Source organism: Ptiloglossa arizonensis, unplaced genomic scaffold (assembly GCF_051014685.1).
Source record: "Ptiloglossa arizonensis isolate GNS036 unplaced genomic scaffold, iyPtiAriz1_principal scaffold0023, whole genome shotgun sequence".
Taxonomy (NCBI): domain Eukaryota; kingdom Metazoa; phylum Arthropoda; class Insecta; order Hymenoptera; family Colletidae; genus Ptiloglossa; species Ptiloglossa arizonensis.
In genome coordinates this window covers 1,672,406-1,674,905 of record NW_027478393.1, presented here as the reverse complement: position 1 = coordinate 1,674,905, position 2,500 = coordinate 1,672,406, and the positions used below count along the sequence as shown (strand labels likewise).

General features: G+C 50.3%; 1 non-coding gene across 1 annotated transcript; it reads right to left on the bottom strand.

The window, feature by feature from the left end:
- Positions 1 to 1,304: 1,304 nt before the first annotated feature.
- On the bottom strand, positions 1,305 to 1,459 carry LOC143154443 (5.8S ribosomal RNA). The gene has a single exon (XR_012994090.1). It is a non-coding gene; the product is annotated as a 5.8S ribosomal RNA (ribosomal RNA).
- Between the last annotated feature and the right edge of the window lie 1,041 nt (positions 1,460 to 2,500).

The window sequence follows — 2,500 nt, the reverse complement described above, 5'->3', positions numbered from 1 at the left end:
GCGAACGAGAGGTCTTATTCCTTCCCTCAGTAACGCGCTCGACGAGCATTTTCTCCCTATCTCTCACGCAGATTCTTTTCTTTTCACCGCATTCCCACACGTACGGCGTCGCCCGACGCAAAATCCCATCGGTGACGCTTACATGGTTCTGTCGATTGAGAGAGTTCTTCGCGTTGAACCGAAGAAAAGGAAGCCTGCTGTTTTCTCGGTGACAAGGAGAGATTTTCAAGCACCTCGCCAAAGTGTCTCTCTAACTGAAATTCGATGCGAAACGCTCGCTAGACGTTTAACCGGTTGAAATTTTAACGTCCGTCCGTTGCTTTTCCAGTAAAACATACTAAAGGAATACTACTAACACGCGTCGACTTCGATTCTACTTATTCTTCCCCTCTCTCGCTCACTCTCGATCTGACTCCTATTCTCCAGAGCAGAACGAAGAGAAGGAGGAGGAGGATAAGAGAACCCGGTGTTAGCAAGTCCGAGATGAATTCGAAAAAGTTGTCGTGGACTGGACGACCGGTTATACGCGCGGTCTCACGATCGACAACAGAGACATGGGGTGACCAACCTCTCGCTTTCCCTTCAGCAGTTTCCCTTCATTGTGGCAAAGTTTGTCGTTGCGTTCGAGCCGCTCCAAAGAGGATTTTAAGTACAGCACCGAAGGTTCAGAAACGTTTGCACGCACGAGCATATCTCTTACCAAACGAACCACATCGACGGGTCAAAAATTCGATTCGACGAACGTGGCCGAAGTCTTCAACGTTCGAAGATAAAGACCTCCCTCGATAGTGGTCGCGGTAAATTTGATGTGACATCGCGGGCAACGACGACCCCCGCTGGCCGACAAATCCCTGGGGCTGTGCGAACGACGACTATTAACAAATGCCACATTTCACGTGGTGGGGTGATTCATTTTTGTCCTCTATTAGTCTCTCGATTCGTGTTCCTTTCTCGACGTAAAAATCATTTCAGGCAACGTTGGGAGCGCGGCAAAATTCGATTCGGGCGAAAGACGAATATATGCGCGCGCAAACTTCAAAGTAATCGTAGGGAGCGGTGTTCACGGGCGGTCGTATTAAGTCGACGCGCGACGCCGCAACACTCTCGCGAGTTCGAACGATTACATATGGAGACGCGCAGGCAAATCGTTATTTTCGCACGTCCGCGACAATCGCCAACGAACTGCCCCTCTTTCGCTCGTACGTAAGCATCTCCGTACACACCCGACTCTGAAACGTTTCCATTCTCTCCGGAAACGACGGCGGGGATTGGATAGCAACGCAAGCAGTATTAGGTTATGTGAACGACCCTCAGCCAGGCGTGGTCCAGGAATTTTATCCGTGGACCGCAATGTGCGTTCGAAATGTCGATGTTCATGTGTCCTGCAGTTCACACGTTGACACGCAATTAGCTGCGTTCTTCATCGATCCACGAGCCAAGTGATCCACCGTTCAGGGTAATCGTTATGCAATTTTGCGTTTAAATTCTCTTTGGTTCTAGTTTTGAAAATCGATGCCCGCGCCTCCGACCAAACGTAGAAAGAAGGAGGCTTGGGCGTCGCCAAATTGACGACACAAAGTCCCGACTGACGGAACACGTCGAAAGTTCGCGCACATGAACGCGAATCATTCGACGGCCGGGTGCAAAGTACATTGAAAAACCATCATGAATCGTGGGATGTGGAACCGCGGGGATAATCCCGATCAAAGGAACCACAGTCCTCACCGATTGAGCTGACGAACGCACGTGGGAGCGTCCAGATTCGAAAAAGGACTCGCAGCCGGCTCGAATCGGTCTTTCGTCCCAACTTCAAACCGCATTCGACGCGGTGCATGGGTGTCCGACTCGCTATCCGAGCTTCACAGCCGGTCCTCCCGAAGTCTTCGGACGCACATCGACGCGATCGTCAGTGGTTACCCGGGGTCCTCGTGCAGAGGTTCCAATCAGCAGGACGTTTCGTTAGAAATCGACGAAAGTCAGGAGAAAGCGGGATGCGAGAGAAAACGCAAAGAACGTTGCGGAACAAAGTCCGACGGCGTCTCGTTCCTCCTCGGTTATACTCTCGGGCGCTTTTACTCGAGCCTGGCTTCGACGAGCGAGCACACGTGCAGTCAGCATCTTTCTTCACGACCGAGGCTTCACGGAAGAATAGACGGCGGGTGACAAATAGTCGTGCAACGACCGATCTCTCTTTCTTTTTTCCGTTCAATCGTTCTCGTTTCATTATTATTATTCTCGGGAACTACCCTCGAATTATTATATATCTTGCACAAAGTAATGGACGTTTCTCTTTATTTATTTATTTTGTGCGTATCAACACCTCGCTGTTGGGTTGTTGAATAGACAAAGTAATGGACGTATTTCTTTTTTATTTTTCCTCCTCGGATAGATAGAGAGACCGACGACTACCGCACCTCGCGCAAGCGTCCACCTACCGTTATCATCCCGTTTGTCGAGAGAATCTTTGGCTGCAGGGCTCTCTACGCTTTCACGCCAACGG